The sequence below is a fragment of the Schistocerca piceifrons genome, chromosome 4, assembly GCF_021461385.2.
Source record: "Schistocerca piceifrons isolate TAMUIC-IGC-003096 chromosome 4, iqSchPice1.1, whole genome shotgun sequence".
NCBI lineage: Eukaryota > Metazoa > Arthropoda > Insecta > Orthoptera > Acrididae > Schistocerca > Schistocerca piceifrons.
Window position 1 is genome coordinate 34,563,694 of NC_060141.1, and position 25,825 is coordinate 34,589,518.

The 25,825-nt window shown below is 45.7% G+C and overlaps 1 protein-coding gene across 1 annotated transcript in view; it reads right to left on the reverse strand.

Annotated features, from left to right (window-relative positions):
- Positions 1–25,825, reverse strand: part of LOC124795572 (myosin light chain kinase, smooth muscle-like) — a 1,044,560-nt gene that overhangs the window by 410,711 nt on the left and 608,024 nt on the right. The window lies entirely within an intron of this gene.

Below are 25,825 nucleotides of genomic sequence, written 5' to 3' on the forward strand. Positions count from 1 at the left end.
TTTTCAGCCGAAACTGACCGAGAGTAAAATGTGTTGCATTACTTATTGAACGTCCCTCTTAATTGCGACTGCAGTGCAGATCCGTTTTCAGGATCTGGACTTGTAATGTGGGCTCTGACACGAGAAACTTTGTGACAAATAACCTTCAAAAATAATATTGTAGATTAATTCTCCAATTAAAAACCTGTAACTCAGCAACTGAAGTTAAATATTTTATTGTGTATAAAATCTTCGATTGAACGAATTTATGAGATTGAAAAGATGAAAAGAACTGAAAACATCACGTTATCCAACACGACTCCTTAACATCGCCATGAACAACTATATCACAAAAAGTTGAGATTCATGTTCACCCAAAAATCAGTATTTCAATTTTGGAAAAAAGAAAACCGAAATGTAGTTATAAGCAACGACAAGACAAATGCAAAATAATAAAGTAAATGTAAGTACTAAGCGATTTTTTTATTCAATTAGACTACTTTCACTGACAATCTGCCTTGAAATGAAAGTTGCAAATAATCATCTATATTAATAAACGGCTAAAAAATGTCACCCATTTCCCAGTTGCAGAAAGCCTATCTATTGGCTTACAGGGGCACCAAAAATTTGATTTCTTATAATTATGCACCGAATTCAAAATTTTAAAATGCTGTCACAACCTAATAATTAAGAGGTATAATTTTATGTTAGAAGTATAACACGATGAGATAAGTATTAAAGTTAGAAACTTTGTATGTGTGTAACACATGACGCTCCAACTACCCAGACTATAGTCACCCAATACCTAAGGATCCGAGCACTTTGCGGTAACCAAGAAACTCTACACGTAACTTGAAAGCTGTAGGAATCTTCTTGTCATTGACAAGTGATACAAAAGAATAAAAGGAAAAATTTATCGCTTAGTACATTAATCTACTATCTACTACTTCTTTACCTGAAAAAAAAAAAAAAAATATATATATATATATATATATATATATATATATATTCGTAGCACATTTTGCACGGGGCTGTTTCACACAATGGAGTTCGATTCTTTAAAGACTAGGGGGTACTGATGTTCGCAAATTCCTTTGAGTCTATACTTCTTACTACGTATAATGTCTTCATAAGGTGTTCAGCTGTCATACTGCTATAATAAGAAGGTTGGCAAATTCTTGGAGTTGTTTTCAGTTAACAGTACTGTAATTATTAGCAAAAAAAATGTACTTTCATAAAAATGCTGTCATAGTTTTAAATACATTTATTTGATTTTTGAACTTCCCACAAAAATGCTCGGTGGTGATCACATGGTCTAGCTTTGACGTCACGAGTCAGTAAACTCCCAGCCACCTTCGGTCGTAAGAGGCCTCGTGCTCTTCCAGCGCTTCAGGAGCTCAAGAACCCGCTTCTGGCAACAGGAAGTAAATATTTTAAGGGTCTCGGTTTGAATGAAATGAGAGATGGAAGAAATAGAACCGACTTCAAACTGACAAAGTTCCTCTAACCATTCATTTAAAAATCTTTGCTATTTTGCCAACTGAATATTTGACGCAAGGAAACGCCCCGTTTGAGAGGTGAATGCTGACGTAATTCATAAAGGCCGTCGACTGAAAAACTCAGCCGAATAAGGCCACAAAAAATAATTACTTTACCATTATAAGAGGCCCTTGCCTCAGTATTGAAACAGAGGCATTTTTATTTCAAATTTTTGTGGTGTGACTCCTAGGCTGGACCCTAAACCTTTCAGTACCGTTGGATGTATCTGTTCCACTAGATGATGGCAGAGAAGCATTGGCAGTTTGCTTCATGTTGTTGTTACGCGTCTTCAAGCTTCATTGTAAACGTCGATTCTGCTCCATTCCTAATTGCAGGATTACTTCTCGCCTGCAGATAGCCAATCCAATGAGCACATTTGCAAATCGGGCTGCTGTGAAACCTTCCAGGACAATTCATGTCAATGAAGTGCACGAACTTCCTGACGTTAGTCGCGTGACATACAGACCGCCTGTAATGTGAGTTAAGAACTTGGAGAGATGCTGTGTCCACTAATGTGTGTCTACGTGTTCTAGTTTTTAGGCAGTCGTCTCCTGAAATAATGGCGGAAAATATTTTTATATAGTCACTTCAGACTATGAAATTAATTAATATAACCCCCTTAGTGTCTTCACTCCGTAAAATAAAAAAGGTAGCGAAAGGACTAATAAGCCTGCACGTAGATTCGTGCTAACTGCAGTGAGAAGGAAACGGAGGTGAGAGAGACGTATAGTCAGACGAATGGATGGTCGCTGGAGTAAGGAAATTCCTTGCTGGATTTTAAGAGACTTCTGAAAGCACCATATAAATGATGAAATGGAAGCGGGAAAGATGACATTACCAGGAGCAACAGCCCTATGTGGATGCCAGATGGCTGACGACGCTGTGTTGTACGTACAATGTAAATCAATTCTATGAGTACTAAATTGCATTTTTTCACATGCGACTGCTAGTTCATTGCAGCCTGCAGTGACATGATTAGAATTTGACAATGATAGCTCTGAACAATTACACCCAGCAATTCAGGCACAGCTATGTGACGTCACTGCCTCATTCTTTGGCTCAGTTAAAACATTGAACGGAAGTGACTATGAATTGAGGTTAATGAGGAAATTTCATTGCCAGTCTGTTCTGCCTGTCTCACTCTCATGCCAGCATACATCCACATCCGCAGCTCCACTCCGCAGTCCAGCTCACAGTGTATGGCGAAGACACTTCTGATACCACTTATCCATCCATCCCGCCCCTCCTTCCACGTTACATCTGTGAACAGCACGTATGGAATATCACAGTCGGTAACGCTCATTATGAACTTCAGTATCTCCGATTTTCTCGTCGTGGTCATTTAGCGAGATGTTCACCGCCCGATAAAAGGAATGAAGCGCCCAGGAGAGGAGGAGTAAACGGTTGAGAGGATATGCGATGTTATTTCGGCCGCTACAACGTTGACTAAAATTGACGAAGCCCTTTACAGTACGATTCCACTTGTCGCTATGGCGTTGCACCCACTCTGGCCTGGATACACGAAATGATTTGGATGGGAAGGCTGTCCTAAAGCCGTTACGTCCTTTCCTGAGACCAACTGGTCTACAAGCATTCTGATCAGTCCTTGACATACTGGATACTGGCAGTGACACGGAGGTGACGTCAGAGCTGGTCCCAAACACGTTGTATCGGTGACAGGTCTGCGGATCTCGATGGTCACGGAAGTAGCTCAACATCACGCAGACAGTTCACAGAGGCGCGACCCATGTGTGGACTGCATTGTCCTGTTGAATAATGGCACCACGGTACCGTCGAAAGGGAGGTAAGACACGAGAAAGCAGGATGTCCGTCATGTAGCATTGTTCCCTCAGCCAGTACCTGCTGTGACCTGAAGACATACCCGATGACTGCCGGCACCGCGACGCCCCCGCAAAACAGGTCGCCGACGATGCCCATCCGGCGAGTGCAGATTTGCAGTTCATCGCTGAACACAACGCGACGTCATTCACCACCAGTCCAGCACTCGAAAGGCAGCGGTCTGTGTTTTGTTACTAACGACAGCCTACGCATGGAGGGTAATTCTTTACCCTGCCTACTGTGGTCTCCAACCAGAGGTATCAAATGACACGTAGTGTTGCGAAGAGTCCACCACTTCTTGTCAGACAGCAGGTGCAGATGTGAAGGGGTTACGCCGTTACGAAGTGTTTGGTGCACAGTACGGCCTCTCTGCCTTGTGGGGGACAGACGTGGTCGAAGGAAACCTTCACGATTTGCAGCTCTAGTGATGAGTCATGCGGCTCTCCGTTGAGCCCTCTCTATCCCTTCTTCTAACCAAACTTTGTAAGAGTCATAGATCGATGACCAATACTCAAGAATGGTTCTTGCAAGCGATGTACAGACCTCTTATTTCGTGGACGAATTACGTTTCGTTAAGTCTGCCCGGCATCAACTTTGCCTACAGTTTGCTTTATGTAGTACTCTGCTTTAGTTCGCTCCTCATGGTGACTCCGAGGCATTTGACGGTACCAGCAGTCTCGACTGGTATGTCAGCAATAACGCAATCGAAAAATGGTTCAAATGGTTCTGAGCACTATGGGACTTAACATCTATGGTCATCAGTCCCCTAGAACTTAGAACTACCTAAACCTAACTAACCTAAGGACATCACACAACACCCAGCCATCACGAGGCAGAGAAAATCCCTGACCCCGCCGGGAATCGAACCCGGGAACCCGGGCGTGGGAAGCGAGAACGCTACCGCACGACCACGAGCTCCGGGCAACGCAATCGAGCAGCAGTGGATAATTCGAGTATGTTACGTTCGTGAACGTTCAGTCTTTGCACCAATCGCCGGTCCTCTGCAAGTACTGCTGCAGTTCGACACAGTCTCCTAGCGTTGGAACTGCCCTGTAGACAACACCACCGTCCGCCAATAGCCATAAGGACCCTGCAACATTATCCTTTGGATCGTTAATATAAACTACTAACAACTCGTGCATCCAAGCTGCTTACAAGAATAATATACAGAAGAATGGAAAAGAAAATGGAGAGTGTGTTAGATGACGATCACTTTGGTGCTACGAAATGTAAAAGAACCACAGAAGAAATTCTGATGCTGAAAGACTAAAGAAAAATCGAGAGATGTTCATAGGCTTTGTTGACCTGGAAAAAGCGTTCGACAATGTAAAATGGTGCAAGATGTTCGAGGTTCTGAAAAAAATTGGGATAAGCTATAGAGAGAAAGGGTAATTTACAATATGTACAAGAGCCAAGAGGAATTAATAAGAGTGGACGACCAGGGACGAAGTGCTCGTATTAAAAGGTGTGTAAGGCAGGAACGTAGTCCTTCGCCCCTACAGTTAAATCTGTAAATCGAAGAAGCAATGATGGAAATACAAGAAAGCTACAGGTGTGGAATCAAAATTCAAGATGAAGGATATCAATGATACCATTCGCTGATGACACTGCTATCCTGAGTGAAGGTGATGAAGAATTACAGGATCTGCTGAATGGAATGAAAAGTTTTACACAATATGGATTGAGAATAAATCGAAGAAAGACGAAAGAAATGGCGAGTATCAGAAATGAGAACAGCGAGTAACTTAAAATCAGGATTGATGGGCACAAAGCAGATGAAGTTATGGAATTTTACTATCTAGGCAGGAGAATAACCTAAGACGGGCGGAGCAAGGAGGACATCAAAAGCGGAATAGCACTGGCAACAATGGCATTCCTGGCCCAGAGAAGTCTAGTCATATCAAACGTAGGCCTTGATTCGAGGAAGAAATTTCTGAGAATGTATTTGGAGAGCACAGCATTGTATGTATGTGAAACGTGGAGTGTTAGGAAACCAGAACGGAAAAAGAGTGGAAGCATTTGAGATGTGGTGCTACAGACGAATGTCGAAAATTAGGTGGACTGATAAGGTAAGGACCGAGGAGGTTGTGCACAGAATCGCAGAGGAAAGGAATGTGTGGAAAACACTGACAAGGAGAAGGCACAAAATGATAGGACATCTGTTAATTTGAAAAATATGTAAAAATGTGCCAACTTCTAATGAAGTCACCCTTAGAGGTGACGAAACCTGGCCAAGGTATATAGAAAATGTATGCAACCGGTTGGCAGATTTTTACATATTTTTCAAATTTGTGTATACGGATGCTGCAAACGTCAACCATGTTCAAAGTTGGACATCTGTTAAGACATCAGGGAATAACTTCCATGCTTCCATGGTACTAGAGGGAGCTGTAGAGGGCAAAAACTGTAGAGGAAAACGGAGATTAGATTACTTCCAGCAAGTAATTGAGGACGTAGGTTGCAAATGTTACTCCGAGATGAAGAAGTTGGCACAGGAGAGAAAATACGTGGCGGGCCGCAACAAACCAGTCAGGAGACTGATGACTCAGATGACACACACACACACACACACACACACACACACACACACACACACAAAAGGGAAGACCAGTGACGGGCGTCGACATAGAGGGAAAGAGAGAAAGAAGTCTAACAGTGAGAAGATAAAAAATGACGACGTTTTTGCAAGTGTGGCAAACTGTTTACATAAATTTCCTCGTGTTTCGTCATAGGGTAACCTGTGGCACACGGAGAAGGTCACCCTGCCGTAAAAGGTCGTCTGTCCTAAATCGGCACGGCTCTCAGGATATACGAGGAATTAAAACGAAACACCGCCTCCTGTATTTGGGAGGAACGGTTTCCTGCCGAAACAGTCTGTGAACGTCCGGAGATGGATGGCACCAGATAAGCGTCTCGGCAGACGTTTGCGAACCGGCTGGCAAAGGGCAGGGAGCGAGGGCGAGGCGAGGAGACGGTCGCGGTACCGAATAATGGCCGAGGTCGCGCCTCAGGGGGGACCGCGGCGTTACGTACTCCCCATTGTTCGTGGGCAGCGGCGGAGACTGCATGGAAATTGGAGAAAGCCGCGTCTCGGTCTGCCGACGGGCGCGCTTCCGCCGCGGCGGCGAGAACTGAGCGAGCGGATGGCGGACCACTGTGTGTCGCCTGCGGGTAAACGCTCCACTGGATCCTTCACAGCCCTGTCTAGGGACACTCGCGCGTAACGGTAGTGGACCAGATTACATCTACCGGGTGATCAAAAAGTCAGCATAAATTCGAAAACTTAATAAACCACGGAATAATGTAGGTAGGGAGGTAAAAGTTGACACACAGGCTTGGAATGACATGGGGTTTTATTAGAACCAAAAACAAAACAAAGTTCACAAAATGTCCAACGGATGGCGCTGGACAGCAAAACGTCAGTGACTGCGCATGACAATCGTGTATAAAAGGAACTGTAATGATAGAGAGAATCAGATGCGCCAGCATTCGCAGCATGTTGACGTTACCTGAAAAGGCGCTTTTAGTGAAGCTGTATTATCAGAATGGGAAATGTGCTAGTTCAGCGTTACGATCCTATCGCCATAGGTAGGGGATTCGAACGGGTAAAGGTCCGTTGACAAATGCAGCTGTGGCTAGAAAGTTCGAAGCCACGGGTTGTTTGGACGATAGAGCCCGTAGTGGCCGACCGACCACAAGGCGTAATGCTGCTGAGACAGTTCGGGAAGAAATGGAGAGTGTAGCGAGTTCGTCTATGCACGGGGAAGTCAGCGCTCGTGCAGTCGCACGTCGCACAGGCATTCCATACACTACTGTTTGGTTGGCACTTAGGCGTACCCTCCGATGCTATCCGTACAAAATCCATCGGCATCCTGAACTGTTACCTGGCGATTTAGTGAAGCGGAGGGCATTTGCGGTGTGGGCGTTTCAAAAGATGGCGGAAGATGACGTGTTGTGGACCGACGACGCTCATTTCAAGCTCCGAGGGTCTGTCGACGCCCACAACTGCAGAATTTGGGCTACCGAAAATCCTAGAACTGTCGTGGAAACTCCGCTGCACGACGAGAAAGTCACGGTATGGGTTGGATTTACCACATCGACCGTTATCGGGCATTTTTTCTTCGAGGAAATGCGTGATTCTGGTTTTGTAACTGCTACCGTGACGGGTGAGAGGTACGCCGATATGTTACAGAACCGCATCATCCCCAGCCTGGCTGATAAACACCTGCTGGAACGTACGATGTTTATGCAGGATGGCGCTCCACCCCATATTGCTAGACACGTGAAAGATCTCTTGCGCGCGTCGTTTGATGATGAGCGTGTGCTCAGCCGCCACTTTCGTCATGATTGTCCTCCCAGGTGCCCAGACCTCAGTCCGTGCGATGATTGGCTTTGGGGTTACCTGTAGTCGCAAGTGTCTCGTGATCGACCGACATCTCTAGGGATCCTGAAAGACAACATCCGACGCCAATGCCTCAACCATAACTCCGGACATGCTTTACAGTGCTATTCAGAACACTGTTCCTTGACTACAGCTATTGTTGAGCAATGATGGTGGACTTATTGAGCATTTCCTGTAAGGAACATCAGCTTTGCTTTGTGTTACTTTGTTATGCTAATTATTGTTATTCTGATCAGATGAAGCGCCATCTGTCGGACATTTTTTGAACTTTTTTATTTTTTTGGTTCTAATAAAACCCCATGTCATTCCAAGCATATGTGTCAATTTGTACCTCTCTATCTACATTATTCCTTGATTTATTCAGTTTTCAAATTTATACTGACTTTTTGATCACCCGGTACATCTACATCTACATGGTTACTCTGCAATTTACACTTAAGTGCCTGGCACTTCTCTTACATTCCACTCTCGAATGGCTCGTGGGAAAAGGAACACCTAAATCTTTCCGTTCGAGCTCTGATTTATTTTATTATGATGATCATTTCTCCCTACGTAGGTGGGTGTCGACAAAATATTTTCGCATTCGGAAGAGAAAGTTGGTGATTGAAATTTCGTAAATAGATCTCGCCGCAAAGAAAACCGCCTTTGTTTCAGTGACTGCCACCCCAACTCGCGTATCATATCAGTGACACTCTCACCCCTATTGCGCTATAACACGAAACGAGCTGCCCTTCTTAGCACTTGTTCGATGTACTGCGAGGATCGCACACCGCGCAGCAACATTCCAACAGAGGATGGACAAGTGTAATGTAGGCTCTCTCTTTAGTGAGTTTGTCGCATCTTCTAAGTGTTCTGCCAACAAAGCGCAGTCTTTGTTTCGCCTTCCCCACAATATTATCTTTGTGGTCTTTCCAATTTAAGTTGCTCGTAATTGTAATTCCTAGGTATTAAGTCGAATTGACAGCCCTTAGATTTGTGCGATTTATCGTATACCCAAAATTTTTCTGATTTATTTTAGTACCCATGTGGATGCCCTCCACTTTTCTTTATTTAGTGCCAATTGCCACTTTTCGTACCATACGTAAATTCTCTCTAGATCATTTTCTAATTGGAATTGATCGTCTGATGATTTTACTAGACGGTAAATTAAGCGTCATCTGCAAACAATCTAAAGGGGCTGCTCAGATTATCACCTAGATCATTTATGTAAATCATTAACAGAAGAGGGCCTATGACACTACCTTGCGGAGCGCCAGATATCACTTCTGTTCTGCTTGATGATTTACCGTCCATCACTACGAACTGTGACCTCTCTGAGAGGAAATAACGAATCCACACAACTAACACGATACTCCATATGCACGCAATTTGATTAATAGTCGCTTGTGAGGAACGGTATCAAAAGCCCTCTGCAAATCTAGGAATATGGAATCGATCTCAGATCCCTTGTCGACAGCACTCATTACTTCATGGGAATAAAGAGATGGCTGTGATGCACAAGAACGATATTTTCTGAATCCGTGTTGGTTATGCATCAATAAGTCATTTTCTTCAAGGTGATTCATAATGTTCGAGTACAGTATATGCTCCAACATCCTACTGCAAACTGAGGTCAGTGATATGGGTCTGTAATTCAATGGGTTACTCCTGTTTCGTTTCTCGAGTATTGGTGTGACCTGTGCTACCTTCCAGTCTTTAAGAACAGACCTTCCGTAAAGTAAGCGGTTGTGTATGATTGCTAAAAAAGGCGCTATTGTGTCTGCATACTCTGAAAGGAATTGGACCGGAAGACTTGCCTTTCTTAGAGTTGTTTCACATCACCTATCTACTTTTATATCACTCATGCTAACAGGTGTTCTGGTTTCGAATTCTGGAATATTTACTTCGTCTTCTTTCGTGAAGGAATTACAGAAAACTGTATTTAGTAACTCCACTTTAGTGGCACCATCATCGGTAACATTTCCATCGCTGTCGCGCAGTGACGGTTTTGACTGGTTTTTGCCACTGGTGTACTTTACATACGACCAGTATCTCTTTGGGTTTTCTACCATACTCACTGCGAAACTAAAAGTCAAATGACTTCCTACCTCGTAAGCACCTTTTGCACATGGTAAAGGTCAAGTTCCGTGTTCTGTCCTTAGGCGTGCAATCGGGTCCGTTCGACCGCCGTGTCATCCTCTGCTAAGGGCGTCACTGGATGCTGTATTGAGGGGCATGTGGTCAACACGTCGCGCTCTCGGAGTTTGTCGCGTTTCTTGACCTCGGAACCGCAACTAATGGGACGAGTAGCTCCTCAGTTGATTGCAGATTACTCGGTACCAATCCTCGTACCAAGGAAAAATCTCTCGCACTACCAGGAATCGAACGGGCGTCTCCCGCGAGGCAGCCAGCCGCACTGCCCATTCAGCTACGAAGGCGGACGAGCACCATTTGTAAACTCACCCTGAAGAGAGCACACTGGTCCCCAAGGAGCTTTGTAGATGCAGGACTGGTGCGACGCGGTCATGTGACACAGTACCTCTAACGTTATATTCGTGCCAATCGATAGTATGGAATCAGTGCTATAAGGTGCATCGACTTGGAGACGTGGCAGAATGGAGTGATCGCATAATAAACATCCACGTTCATGGTTACATGAATGAGTGGGCCCAAGTAGTGGTATCAAAAACCGCCCAAAACATCACAGACCAAATAGTGAATGGAGTTGCCAGATTTCTTTCACTATCAACGCAGACTGTTCAACACGTCCAAAAGGAATGGTACAGCACTCGTGCCCATGTAAAACAGGGTGACAAGACTAGCGTCAGTGCATGGCAACGGCAATCGGTTTCAGACCGAACACGAATTGCTGCTGTCAGTGAATGAGGTTCCGTACTTAGCAGTGTCCGGGTGAACATTGCGAAGGCAACTGAATGCAATGGACGTTTGGAGTCGGGAACCTAACATAAGACCATTTCCCGGGATCACAGGTAAGGATGGACGTCTCCAACGTGTCTAACGACAGAGACAGCGGACACTGTTAACGCAGAACCGCAGCGGCGGCTGTGAGCGCCGCCGTAGGAGTGCAGTAGCAGTGTGACACCAGGGTAAAGCTGCCTCTGTGGTAACATGTCTTTGATGCTTTTTCGTGTAACCTATAATTACGGACCGATATAAAATCCAAACTAATCCCCATAAGAAGAAAGTAAAGGTGCAAGTGCGAAACCATGTTTTCTTTCTTTTCTTTTTTTCATTTTATCGGTGGTGATAGATATCTCTGTAGGAAAAAAACTGCAGCCGACCACGCTTTTCGATGAATGCTTTCTTTTCGCACCGTAAGTAAGTAAGGAGGATATAAGATGAACATCAACAAAAGCAAAACGAGGATAATGGAATGTAGTCAAATTAAATCGGGTGATGCTGAGGGAATTAGATTAGGAAATGAGACACTTAAAGTAGTAAAGGAGTTTTGCTATTTAGGGAGTAAAATAACTGATGATGGTCGAAGTAGAGAGGATATAAAATGTAGACTGGCAATGGCAAGGAAATCGTTTCTGAAGAAGAGAAATTTGTTAACATCGAGTATAGATTTAAGTGTCAGGAAGTCGTTTCTGAAAGTATTTGTATGGAGTGTAGCCATGTATGGAAGTGAAACATGGACGATAACTAGTTTGGACAAGAAGAGAATAGAAGCTTTCGAAATGTGGTGCTACAGAAGAATGCTGAAGATAAGGTGGGTAGATCACGTAACTAATGAGGAGCTATTGAATAGGATTGGGGAGAAGAGAAGTTTGTGGCACAACTTGACTAGAAGAAGGGATCGGTTGGTAGGACATGTTTTGAGGCATCAAGGAATCACAAATTTAGCATTGCAGGGCAGCGTGGAGGGTAAAAATCGTAGAGGGAGACCAAGAGATGAATACACTAAGCAGATTCAGAAGGATGTAGATTGCAGTAAGTACTGGGAGATGAAGAAGCTTGCACAGGATAGAGTAGCATGGAGAGCTGCATCAAACCAGTCTCAGGACTGAAGACCACAACAACAACAACAACAAGTAGATACGGGCCTGAGCTGATCTTGAGGATGCAGCGAGGATTTCTTGTACAGGTTTCACGTCATTTTGGTCCTATAATGTAACAGAATAGTTAATGGTTTTCTTGTTTACGCCGGCCGCGGTGGTCTAGCGGTTCTCGGCGCTCAGTCAGGAACCGCGCGACTGTTACGGTCGCAGGTTCAAATCCTGCCCCGGGTGTCCTTAGGTTAGTTAGGTTTAAGTAGTTCTAAGTTTTAGTGGACTGATGACCACAGATGTTAAGTCCCATAGTGCTCAGATCCATTTGAACCATTTTTCTTGTTTACAAAAGCTTTTACGTTGCATACAAGGCGTTTACATTTTACTTCCTCGAGCGAAGGCTTTTCTTTATATGTTAGTCCTACAACATTAGGGTCTGGATCACTAAAACCAAGTATGTTGAACATGAGCTTGGCAAAGACGGGATGGTGGCGGACACACGTGTTTACACCTCAAGTCGCCTCAGATAGTGCTTTGACTGGTTCTGCCGAAGAACTGGATAGTGCAGAAAAATCTTCAAATGTGTGTGAAAGGCCGGTCGAAGTGGCCGTGCGGTTAAAGGCGCTGCAGTCTGGAACCGCAAGACCGCTACGGTCGCAGGTTCGAATCCTGCCTCGGGCATGGATGTTTGTGATGTCCTTAGGTTAGTTAGGTTTAACTAGTTCTAAGTTCTAGGGGACTGATAACCTCAGCTGTTGAGTCCCATAGTGCTCAGAGCCATTTTTTTTTTTTTTTTTGTGTGTGAAATCTTATGGTACTTAACTGCTAAGATCATCACTCCCTAAGCTTACACACTACTTAACCTAAATTATCCTAAGGACTTGAACCTCCACCGGGACCAGCTGCACAGTCCATGACTGCAGCGCCTTAGACCGCTCAGTGGATAGTGCAGTAATGTCGTTCTTTATATACTGCTGCTAACATTCTTTTTCATAGTCTACATCGTGATGGAAGCTATCCACTTAACTTTGCAAAACACAGTAGTAATGTGAACTTTAAGTTTTTAATAGTTAGGTTAACAATGGCAGTTTACATGTTCCCTCCATCGATACAGCAGTACAGAAGTTTGCTTCTTAGTTTGATCATTCAAGACAGAATGGATGGATTGTTGGTTGATTCGGGAGAGGGGACCAAACAGCGACGTCATCGGTCCCATCGGATTAGGGAAGGACGGGGAAGGGAGTCGGCCGTGCCCTTTCAAAGAAACCATCCCGGCACGTGCCTCAAGCGATTTTACGGAAATAGGAGATAACCTAAATCAGGATGTACGGACTCGGGTTTGAACCATCGTCCACCTGAATGCAAGTCCAGTGTGCTAATCACTACGCCACCTCCCTCGGTAAAAGAGAATAGCGTTCCCAGAATGAGATTTTCACTCTGCAGTGGAGTGTGCGCTGATATGAAACTTCCTGGCAGATTAAAACTGTGTGCCCGACCGAGACTCGAACTCGGGACCTTTGCCTTTCGCGGGCAAGTGCTCTACCATCTGAGCTACCGAAGCACGACTCACGCCCGGTACTCACAGCTTTACTTCTGCCAGTACCTCGCCTCCTACCTTCCAAACTTTACAGAAGCTCTCCTGCGAGCACTTGCCTGCGAAACGCAAAGGTCCCGAGTTCGAGTCTCGGTCGGGCACACAGTTTTAATCTGCCGAGAATAGTGTTTCTAGTGAAGATGGCTGTTTATATGTTTGTTCCAATAAATTCATCGGTATTCTCTTCTGAGCAAAATGCGGTATTTCTAAGTTTTCTTCTATGACATTCTTTTAATCTCATCACCTCATCAAAATAGTAAATTTATTTCAAAGTTGTGTACAATTAAATAGTAACCTTAACGGCTGCAATATAGGCCTTTAGTTGGAAAGTTTCTCTAATATGTTACGCTTGTGGATCAGTTTGGCCATGGAGAGCCAGCAGACGAGTTCAGACCAGGAGACCCATAGATTCTGAACACGCCCTGTGGGTGCGAGTTATGGCAGCGGCCTGCCGTATGACGGCGGCCACAGAGAGTGTGGACGCGGGATGCGGGATATGGGGGGGGGGGGGGGGGGCGGTGAATCACGGCCCCGCCGCGCCGCGCTGCCCGCCTCTGCCCAAAATGGGAGGCGGGTGAAAGCGGGCGGCGGCGGCGGCGGCGGCCGCTCACCTTGCCAGGAATGCGGGCACCGGGGCTCCCTGTTCCTGGCTGCTCACGCGCGCTCATGCGCACGCCCCTCACACCGGTTAACCGGGCTCCCAAAGCGTTGACCAAACTACACTGAAGAGCCAAAGAAACTGGTACACTTGCCTAATATCGTGTGGGGCCCCCGCGAACACGCAGAAGTGCCACAATACGGCGTGGCATGGACTCATGTCTGAAGTAGTGCTGCAGGGAACTCACACCACGAATCCTGCAGGGCTGTCCATAAATCCGTAAGTGTAGGGGTGCACATATCTTCTGAACAGCATCTTAAAAGGCATCCCAGATGTGCTCCATATGTTCATGTCTCGGGAGTTTGGTCGCCAGCGAAAGTGTTTAAACTCAGAGCAGTGTTCCTGGAGCCATTCTGTAGCAATTCTGGACGTGTGGAGTGTCGCTTTGTTCTGCTACGAGGTGCATTCAAGTTCTAAGGCCTCCGATTTTTTTTTTCTCCGGACTGGAAAGAGATAGAAACATGCGCATTGTTTTAAAATGAGGCCGCGTACATTGTCAATACGTCCCAGAGATGGCAGCACCGTACGGCGGATGGAATTTTACCGCCAGCAGCGAGAATGAGAACTGTTTTAAATAATTAAAATGGCGACGTTTTCCTTACTTGCACAGCGTGCAATCATTCGTTTTCTGAATTTGCGTGGTGTGAAACCAATTGAAATTCATCGACAGTTGAAGGAGACATGTGGTGATAGAGTTATGGATGTGTCGAAAGTGCGACAATTTAATGAAGGCCGAACATTGTGTGACAACAAACCGAAACAACCTCGGGCTCGCACAAGCCGGTCTGACGACACGATCGAGAAAGTGGAGAAAATTGTTTTGGGGGATCGCCGAATGACTGTTGAACAGATCGCCTCCAGAGTTGGCATTTCTGTGGGTTCTGTGCACACAATCCTGCATGACGACCTGAAAATGCGAAAAGTGTCATCCAGGTGGGTGCCACGAATGCTGACGGACGACCACACGGCTGCCTGTGTGGCATGTTGCCGAGCAATGTTGACGCGCAACGACAGCATGAATGGGACTTTCTTTTCGTCGGTTGTGACAATGGATGAGACGTGGATGCCATTTTTCAATCCAGAAACAAAGCGCCAGTCAGCTCAATGGAAGCACACAGATTCACCTCCACCAAAAAAATTTTGGGTAACCGCCAGTGCTGGAAAAATGATGGTGTCCATGTTCTGGGACAGCGAGGGCGTAATCCTTACCCATTGCGTTCCAAAGGGCACTACGGTAACAGGTGCATCCTACGAAAATGTTTTGAAGAACAAATTCCTTCCTGCACTGCAACAAAAACGTCTGGGAAGGGCTGTGCGTGTGCTGTTTCACCAAGACAACGCACCCGCACATCGAGCTAACGTTACGCTACAGTTTCTTCGTGATAACAACTTTGAAGTGATTCCTCATGCTCCCTGCTCACCTGACCTGGCTCCTAGTGACTTTTGGCTTTTTCCAACAATGAAAGACACTCTCCGTGGCCGCACATTCACCAGCCGTGCTGCTATTGCCTCAGCGATTTTCCAGTGGTCAAAACAGACTCCTAAAGAAGCCTTCGCCGCTGCCATGGAATCATGGCGTCAGCGTTGTGAAAAATGTGTACGTCTGCAGGGCGATTACGTCGAGAAGTAACGCCAGTTTCATCGATTTCGGGTGAGTAGTTAATTAGAAAAAAAATCGGAGGCCTTAGAACTTGAATGCACCTCGTACAATTGCCTAAGTCCGTCGGGATGCACGATGGATATGAATGGATGCAGGTGATCAGACAGGATGCTTACGTACGTGTCACGTGTCAGAGTCGTATCTAGACGTGTCAGTAGTCCATATCACTCCAACTGCACACGCGCCACACCGTTACAGACCCGCCACCCGTTTGAACAGTCCCCTGCTCACATGCAGGGTTCATGGATTCATGAGGTTGTCTCCATGCCCGTACACGTCCATCAGCTCGATACAATTGGAAACGAGACTCGTCCGACCAGGCAACATGTTTCGAGCCAATGTCGATGTTAATGGGCCCAGGCGAGCTTTGTGTCATGTGGTCATCAACGGTAGACGACAGGATCCAAAAGCCCATACTGATTGTGGTGTCACCGCCAGACACCACACTTGCTAGGTGGTAGCCTTTAAATCGGCCGCGGTCCGGTAGTATACGTCGGACCCGCGTGTCGCCACTAGCAGTGATTGCAGACCGAGCGCCGCCACACGGCAGGTCTAGAGACACGTCCTAGCACTCGCCCCAGGTTGTACAACCGACTTTGCTAGCGATGGTTCACTGACAAATTACGCTCTCATTTGCCGAGACGATAGTTAGCATAGCCTTCAGCTACGTCATTTGCTACGACCTAGCAAGGCGCCATTATTATTTGCTATTTATCTTGTGATGCATGTAGCGTCAGACCGATGTTTACCAATTATGGATTAAAGTTAAGTATTCCAGAAGTTACGTACCTTTTTTGCTAGTCTCTATTCCTTTAACTGTTCCAGACCTCACGCCAGCCTGCGTGAGCTTAAACGCGCGCCTTTCGGCTATCTCATAGTGGCTTGGCTGTCTTGCCAAGTCACAACACCGATTATGTTTCGCTGAATTATTTGCACGCTGACACTTGCTGATGGCACAGCACTGAAGTATGCAAGAATTTGCGGAAGGGTTGCACTTCCGTCAGGTTTGAAGGATTCATTTCAGTCGTCGTTCGTCCTGCTCTTGCAGGATATTTTTCCAGCCACAGCAATACCGGAGATTTGACATTTTACCGGATTCCTGATTTCCCGGTACACTCGTGAAATGGTCGTACGGGTAATCTCCACTTTATCGCTACCCCACAGATGCTGTGTCCCATCGCTCGCGCGCCGACAATAACACGAAGTTCAAACTCATTTAAATCTTGATAATCTGCCATTGTAGAAGCAGTAACTGATCTAACACTTGCGACAGATACTTGTTGTCTTGCACAGGCGTTGCCGACCGCAGCGCCGTATTCTCCCTGTTTACATATCTCTGTATTTGAATACGTATCACTATACCAGTTCCTTTGGCGTCTCGGTGTAGCTGTGGCGTCGTGCTCTTCTAGTACGATATTCTCGATAGCAGAGATGCCTCCCCCCCCCACCTCCCGGCCATATATTCAGACGTCCCATTGATTAGGGGAGAACAATTTATAAGTCGTGTTTCAAGATCGAAAGCGTTGTTCTTCTGCTACTCGTACTGGAGACGTAGTGGAGCAACAGTTATCAATAACTAAATGAGGAAGACAGTCGACACCCTCCCAATGGTGGAACAAAATGCCTTTAGAAAGGGACGATCTTGCAGTGGCAATATTACTATTGTACGTCAGTTAATTTAGAAACGACGAGAATACAACGTTGATACTATGAAAAGTCCTTCATAGGAGTGAACAGAAGCAATCTTTCCAACATCATTGGAAAACCACTATATCCAAGAAAACAAAGAAAGAGTTTGCATCAAAACACACAAATTACGATAGATACACGGAAAGAGAAGACATGACAAATAAAGATCAATAGAGGAGTGCTACAAGAGAATTTGTTTTCACCTACAATATTCACTATGTATAGCATGGTTATTATCAAATTTTCACTACTTGAGCCACTGGAGACGGAAAACTGTTTACCATCTGGATACCCAACTTTATAGGAGTCACGTTGACTGTGCGTTGCACGGTTTGAACTGTCAGCAGTGTTAGTGTCGTGACTTGCCGCTAGGCGCCACTACTGGCACGGCGACGTAGTATTGAAATACGAGCATAAATATGAGTTGCAGTTGCAGAGAGTCAACACGAGGCTAGACAAGGTGTGGAACAAGTCTTTCGTAAGCCACGTCTTTCGTGGATGAATTTCCACTTTGAGGCACTCCGAATGGGCAGATAGCGATCGCTAGTTCCTGACTTTGCCATCAATTTCACTACATTAATGCACTGTTTTCTAACAACTCAAACAAAATACGAAGAAATGGGAGATAAAGACTCACTAATGACGGTTCAGCTCTGCAGAAACATAATTAAAGAATCAAAAGCAATTTGTGTTTTGCAACAAAAGGCTGACTCCATCTCTAAAGTTATTTGTGAAAACATTGTTACTGAAGAGCATAAAAAACCAAAGCACGAGCAGTTCAGTCTCGCACAGCAGCAGAAAAGTTCATACGGAAGGCGACAACCCTGAGCTGCAACACACTGCGTATAGCGAATGTTGGACTGTAGAAGCTTCTTACCATATGAGAAGACGAGACTGTTAGAATATAACGTACTCCAGAATGAGAGCTTCTGTGAAGGTTGGAAGGTAGGAGACGAGGTACTGGCAGAACTGAAATTGTGAGGACGGGTCGTGAGTCGTGCTTGGGTAGCACGCGAAATGCAAAGTTCCCGAGTTCGAATCTCGGTCCGGCATACAATTTTAACCTGACAGGAAGTTTCATATAACGTACTGTCGACGTCGAGCTCGTTGGACAAAAACAGGGAAGAAATCGACTGCCACCTTGTTCAAGGAAGTATCTCAGGATTCACGTGTTGCATATCAGGGAAACCAAGGGATAGAAAAATCTGTATGACCAAACGAGAAACTTAGCACCTCTTCACGCGCATACAATCCGTTGCTTTAAACGATGCACACTCTCGCAAAGTTTTTGGAGACGTGTCTGAGGAAGCGTAAATTATGCAGTACAGTCTGTAAATCATGAAACTTTTAAATATGCCACCTACATAGGGCCTAGCTCATTTAAAATAAAAGAACCAGAAACTGGAAAGTTTTCTGTAACTTTGCGATTGTGCGTAGAGTGAGGGCAGAATGTGGCAGAATACCATCAAAGAAACACCTACTGGGATACGAATGCTCGAGGCACAAAGACTGAAAACATAGCGGTTCAAGCTAAGCAAATGGTTTTTTTAAAATACATTTTTTTTTACGTCTCGGTACGATGACAATCGTTGTTTACTAATCGGAGAAACCGAAAGAAAAAAGATAATTAACTACGTTTCCAATTGGTTGATTTCATTTAATTTGCATACCGAAGGTAACACAGTGCTGAATCATGTGTTACGCCCTTTTTATTTACATATAACTTTAATTACCGTTTTAATTATCCAACCTAAGTCTGATTTTAGGCAATTTTCATCACTCATTTAAGGCAGTTGCATCATGGCCTACAATCTCTGCCACAGGTTAATATATGATCATCCAGAGGATAAAGTTTAGACGATGTACAGATGGCGCATACGGCTTCCGTCCCTCAAGTTAACTGACTACTGTGTCGACAGGACGATGATCCGTCCACTAAGTTAAAATAATAATAAATTTCGCAAATTATGTAAGTAGGCAACCACATAAAGCGGTATAAACGCTAGGGAAAGGGTCTTGCTGTGAGATGTGCGAATACTGACAGCTGCATGCAGAACTGTCTCGAGATCCCTGACGTCTGGAGCAGAGGTCTCATCATATGAGGAACGGAGGCGAGACGAAAGAGGCTTTGAGAAGAGGGACGCACTGTACGACGCTTTCTGGCAGTGACGTCATCAGCTCAAGCTCTTTCTGTCCTGAATGCGACCAACCTCCGTTTATGACCGACCGGAAGGGTCGATGAATGATTGAGCAGTTAGCCCGAGTTGTTCGCATCACCTTCGAGCATCTGTGGAATGTCGCTGTCCAGTCCGCTCCATAATGGTTTACGTATTTCCAAAACCAAGAATGACTTAGGAGACAGGAAATCCTTTTTACCGTTTGATGGCAAAATTAGTCTAACGACACATTTGTTTTGTTCTGGCTTTCTACTTCATGCAGTTCTTGCCTGGGTCTCCCCTATTTCTCACAGCCGGTGGGTGCCCCACGTCCTGGGGTCTCAGCGACCTGTCCTTCCTTTTTAACGTTCCGGAGACTATTTGTTCCCCGAGGAAGAAACTACAAATATAAAAAAAAGTTTTACATCACCTCGGTTCCGAGAGTTCCGGCACCTGTACAGAAAATTGGGAGAGGGATCAACATAAACATCATTTACGCCTTTCTTATTGCTGATGAAAACCACACATTGCATGTTGTGCCACCATGCAGCGAGACCTTCAGAGGTAGTGGTCCAGATTGCTGTACACACCGGTACCTCCAATACCCAGTAGCACGTCCTCATGCATTGATGCATGTCTGTATTCATCGTGGCATACTATCCACAACTTCATCAAGGCACTCTTGGTTCAGATTGTCCCACTCCTCAACAGCGATTCGGCGTAGATCCCTCAGAGTCGTTGGTGGGTCACGTCGTCCATAAACAGCCTTTCTCAAACTATCACAGGCATGTTCGATAGGGTTCATGTCTCGAGGACATGTTGACCACTCTAGTTGAGGGATGTCGTTATCCTGGAAGAAGTCATTCACAAGATGAGCACGAGAGGGCGCGAATTGTCGTCCATGAAGACGATCGCCTCGCCAGTGTGCTGCCGACATGGTTGCACTATCGGTCGGAGGATGGCATTCACGTATCGTACAGCCGTTACGGCGCCTTCCATGACTACCAGCGGCGTACGTCGGCCCCACGTAACGCCATCCCAAAACAGCAGGGAACCTCCACCTTGCTGCACTCGCTGGGTAGTGTGTTTAAGGAATTCAGCCGTCTCTGACGATACTCTGGTTGAAGGCATATCAATGGCAATCAATGGCAAGCCTTCATGTCTGTGCTGATTCTGTAAAGCTGGGATAAAAAATCACGTTGCCCAGGGTGCACCACGGGGAGGCTAGTCTACATTGCACAGCACTCATACAGCAACGGTGGACGCCCAGCTAAACTACACCATGAGGCTCATCTCAGGCACTATTAAACCGACGCCCCACCAATGGCTCCCGGTACTGGCTAACATAGCCCCACCTCATCTAAGGCGAAAATCTGCACTGAAAAGGGAATGGCAAAAGTGCGCTAACAACCGTGACCTACCCTTACACGAAGACTGCAAGAATCCCAGCCACAGGCTCAAGTCCCGTAAGCCATCATGGAGATTAGGGTAACAGCTGATCGAGGACAATTATGATATCGACGAGGCCTGGCGTCGGGAATGGGATACGTCTAACCCTGATCACCTTAACTCAGTCTCGGACCCAACCGTGCGGCCCGAGGGCTTCGGTCTTCCCAGAAAATCTCGGACAACTTTAAATCGTATCCGAACAGGCTATGGTAGATGTAATTACTGGAAGCACAGATGGGGACAGACTCACTCACCCAACTGCGACTGTGGGAATCCACAAACTCTACATCATATCGCAATGGACTGCCCTACGAGGAGATTCCCTGGCACAATGCAGGAGGTGCACCTCCTGGAGGGAGATGCTTCTGGCTGGCTGAGGGACTTGGATATACAACCATGAGTCTGGTCTACTCTTTTCCTTCTGAAAAGCCTATTACTAGATACTATTACTATAATTTCTATGTATTTTTGTGTATTTTGTGTTTTACTTCCTTTTTTAGATCTAATAATTGCTTGTTGCCTGTAACATTGACCATTCATTGTTTTTATACGTTGTTTGTGTTACTACTTACTTACTGCTGTATTCTATTAGCCATACGAAATATATATATATATTTCGTATGGCTAATAGAATACAGCAGTAAGTAAGTAGCAACACAAACAACGTATAAAAACAATGAATGGTCAATGTTACAGGCAACAAGCAATTATTAGATCTAAAAAAGGAAGTAAAACACAAAATACACAAATATATATATATATATATATATATATATATATATATATATATATATATATATAATGGCAAGCCCAATAACTGCTTGCATAAAGGCCAGAGAGGACCAACGCGTTACACACTTGCTCAATTTGTGAAACTCTTTGTCTTGAATAAATAATCAGATTTTTAAAATTTGTAGTCATTTGTCAGTCTGTACGTGTACATAACATCTACCGATTTCCGACCCATTCGGAATATTCGTTCGTGGTGCATCGTTGTTTTGTGTTATATTATATATTTTTTGTCTTAGAGTGTATTGTGTTTGGTGAAGATATGAAGGAGAAACACTGATTCGCAAAAGAAAGTGGTTCTGGCATGCGTATTCAAATATAGAGATATGTAAACCGAGCTGCGGTTGACAACCCCTATATAAGACAACAAGTGTCTGGCGCATTTGTTAGATAGGTTACTGCTGTTACAATGGCAGGTTATCAAGAGTTAAGTGATTTTGAACTTGGTGTTACAGCCGGCGCACGAGCGATGGGACACAGTATCTCCGAGATAGCGATCAAGTGGGTATTTTCCCGTACGACCATTTCACGAGTGAATATCAGGAATCCGGTAAAACATCAAATCTCTGACATCGATGAAAAGGACCCTTGAAAAACGGGATCAATGTCGACTGATGAGAATCATTGAACGTGACGGAAATGCAAATTTCTACCGATTTAAATGCTGGGCCATCATCAAGTGTCAGTGCGCGAACCATTCAACGAAACGTCAACAATATTGGTTTTCGGAGCAGAAGGCCCTTGATGACTGCACGACACAAAGCTTTACACCTCACCTGGGCCCGTCAACACCGACATTGGACTGTTGATAACTGGAAGAATGTTCCTGGTCCGACTGGTCTTGTTTCAAATTGTATCGAGCGGATGGACGTGTACGAGTAGTGAGAGAACCTCATGAATCCGTGGATCCTCCATGTCAGCAGGGGACTGGTCGAGCTGCTAGAGGCTCTGTAATGGTGTGGGGCGTGTGCAGTTCGAGTGATATGGGACCCCTGATACGTCTAGATACGACTCTGGCAGGTGATACGTACGTAAATATTGTGTGTGATCACCTGCATTCATTCATATCCATTGTGCATTCTGACGGGCTTGCGAAATTCCAGCACGACAATGCGACACCCCACACGTCCGGGATTGCTACAGAGTGGCTCCAGGAATAGTCTTGTGAGTTTAAACACTTACGCCGGCCACCAAACTCCCCAGACATGAACATTATTGAGCATATCTGGGACGCCTTGCAACGTGCTGTTCAGAAGGGATCCCTACCTCCTCGTACTCTTACGGATTTATTGACAGCCTTGCAGGATTCATGGTGTAATTCCCTCCAGCACTACTTCAGACATTAGTCTTGTTGCGCCACTATTCCCTGCTGGCGGGGGATCTGTGCGATATTAGGCAAGTGAACCAGTTTCTTTGGCTCTTCAGTGTATGACACATGACATAAATGTAAGGAAAACCGAAGACAGTATATATTTTGTCGTATCGGCCGCCGCACAGCAGCCGTGAACTCGGCGTGGCGTGCTACAACACGCGCAGCACACAGCGAGTACAGCTGGCGCCGCACAAGATGTCAACAACTGGCGCAAGTGAACGCGTCGTCGCGTGGTTAGCGGCAGCGTACACACCACTATCGATACGGATTACCCTGGCGGCGCTGCCCTTGCCACCAGAGTGAGCAACCGTATAAGGGCGCCATCTACCGACACTCTGATTGGCCGGACGTGCGGATTTAAGCAAGTCTATGGGCCCGTTTAACCAGTTCAATGACTGTGTACTATCCGGCTGCTGGATTCACGACAACCGAACCGTACTGTGGCCTCCCTGGCTGGAAACTTGCGACGCGTCGGTATCGACTGGTTGGCAATGGTTTGGGCTTGTATTCTCTCCTAGTGACTCTGATTTCTTCTTGGCGCTACAGCCAGCGAAGTGTTGTGTAGTCGAACTTAAGTTTTGTTTTGATTGACAGAAGGTCAAATAGATTTGGTTATCACGGAATATTTGTTGTGTGGTGTCACCGCCAGACACCACACTTGCGAGGTGGTAGCCTTTAAATCGGCCGCGGTCCGTTAGTATACGTCGGACCCGCGTGTCGCCACTGTCAGTGATTGCAGACCGAGCGCCGCCACACGGCAGGTCTAGAGAGATGTACTAGCACTCGCCCCAGTTGTACAGACGACTTTGCTAGCGATGCTACACTGACAACTACGCTCTCATTTGCCGAGACGATAGTAGCATAGCCTTCAGCTACGTCATTTGCTACGACCTAGCAAGGCGCCATTACCAGTTATATTGAGATTGTAATAATATCTAAACAAGAGCGATGTTCTCCAATTGTGGATTAAAGTTAAATATTACATCAACTACGTACTTTATTTGCTACTAAAAATTTCCTTAACTGTTCCAGAGCTCACGTCAGTCTGCGTGAGTTTAACGCGTGCCTTTCGGCTTCCTCTCATAGTGACTTGGCTGTCTTGCCAAGTCACAACATGTTGTGTTATAGTGCGGACATAACATATTTGGTCATATATCGAACGTTTTCCCACTGACTGTAATGTAACAATATTACAAGTTTTCAGGTCACGCCCACCTCGTGGTTCTGCTGCAGTGCCCTGACGATGTTGATCTTAGCGCCAGTGCCAGACCCGCTGGAAAGACGAGCGTTGAGAAACTGGAGTGAGCGTGGCGGCGCGCGTGCAGGGCAGAGTTTACATTCCGCAGGGAGCCCCCCCGCGCCACGGATGGCCGCGTGCTCCATATCGGGCGGCCATCTCCGCACAACGGCGCTCTGTCCGGACCCTGCTCACACACACACTGACACACACACACACACACAGAAGACGCCCACACACGGCCGCGCTTATGCTAAACGCGGCTCGCCATTTGCATAAGGCGCCGGCATTCCGCTCAGTCAACAAGTAGTCGGCCTGACAGCAACACGACAGCGCCGCGTTTTGAAGACGGGAGACGTCGTTCCGGCAGCGCAATGAGGTCGCTCCCCGGAGACTCTGCTCGTGCCTGCACCGATCCGCTGACCAGTGGAAACTGTACGCGCGTACAGTATATCCGGAAAGTTCACGCCCAAGTTCTACACCGTGCGATTTTAAAGCGAAGACTCTCTACATCTACATCTACATACATACTCCGCAATCCACCATACGGTGCGTGGCGGAGGGTTCCTCGTACCACAACTAGCATCTTCTCTCCCTGCTCCAGTCCCAAACACAACGAGGGAAAAATGACTGCCTATATGCCTCTGTACGAGCCTTAATCTCTCTTATCTTATCTTCGTGGTCTTTCCGCGACATGTAAGTTGGCGGCAGTAAAATTGTACTGCATTCAGCCTCAAATGCTGGTTCTCTAAATTTCCTCAGTAGCGATTCAAGAAAAGAACAGCTCGTTTCTTCTAGAGACTCCCACCCGAGTTCCTGAAGCATTTCCGTGACACTCGCTTGATGGTCAAATCTACCAGTAACAAATCTAGCAGCCCGCCTCTGAATTGCTTCTATGTCCTCCCTCAATCCGACCTGATAGGGATCCCAAACGCTCGAGCAGTACTCAAGAATAGGTCGTATTAGTGTTTTATAAGCTGTCTCCTTTACAGTTCAACCACATCTTCCAAAAATTCTATCAATGAATCGAAGACGACTATCCGCCTTCCACACAACTGCCATTACATGCTTGTCCCACTTCATATCGCTCTGCAATGTTACGCCCAAATATTTAATCGACGTAACTGTGTCAAGCGCTACACTACTAATGGAGTATTCATACATTACGGCATTCTTTTTCCTACTCATCTGCATTAATTTACATTTATCTATATTTAGACTTAGCTGCCATTCTTTACACCAATCACAAATACTGTCCAAGTCATCTTGTATCCTTCTACAGTCACTCAACGACGACACCTTCCCGTAAACCACAGCATCATCAGCAAACAGCCGCACATTGCTATCCACCCTATCCAAAAGATCATTTATGTAGATAGAAAACAACAGCGGACCTACGATACTTTCCTGGGGTACTCCAGATGATACCCTCGCCTGCGATGAACACTCACCATCGAGGACAACGTACTG